Genomic DNA, 761 nt, shown 5'->3' with positions numbered 1-761 from the left:
AAATAAATTTTATTGTTCCTTTTCGTTTGAATCTCAGCCTGTAAGACACCTTATTCCTTCCTTTTTCCAACTTTCACTTCTATCTAAGCCGTTAGTCCCAAACTGCCAAACACTATTTCCGTGTTATCCTGAATTCCTCGCCTCCCTCCTCCGACGGCAGACGTCTCCTCACCCAAGCACACCGGAATACAGCTCCGCTTCGCCATCAGCCACAAGCACCAACAAGGTCAAGGCAGGGGCGAAACCCCAGGCTCTGAGAGGAGAAAGGAGAGCCTGTGATTGCCGTCTTGTCTTCAAATCCCTTCTTGCACAAGCCAACCTCGATTGGCGAAACAACGAAGCCTTGTCCTTCACGACGTTGCCTCCTTGTAGTTACCTTTAGTTGATAAATACTGTCTAGTGTGTTGCAAACGAAGCGTGGAGAAAATACGAGGGTTACGTTATCGTGGGATCTCAAGTCTGTGCCTTTACGAGCGAATATTTAAACTCTGGTGTCCAAAAAGGGGTGTTTGCGAACCTGCTGTGACGTGCGGCTTCGGCCTGTCTTTCAAATGAAGCCCGATTTTTATAGTGATCCAGACATATACAGAGACCCAGATGCGAGATGACAGTGACTGGGGACCGATCAGAGACAACTGAAGAAATGGCACGTTAATCATATTCAATTAGGGTTTTAACCCTGGATATTTTGGTAATGTTCACCTCGATTATTGTGTAAAAAAAAGTAAAAAACTTAAATCTACCCCCTGTACCCAGTCAAA

The sequence above is a fragment of the Penaeus monodon genome, chromosome 15, assembly GCF_015228065.2.
Source record: "Penaeus monodon isolate SGIC_2016 chromosome 15, NSTDA_Pmon_1, whole genome shotgun sequence".
In the NCBI taxonomy this organism is placed as follows: domain Eukaryota; kingdom Metazoa; phylum Arthropoda; class Malacostraca; order Decapoda; family Penaeidae; genus Penaeus; species Penaeus monodon.
This window is presented reverse-complemented; position numbering follows the sequence as displayed.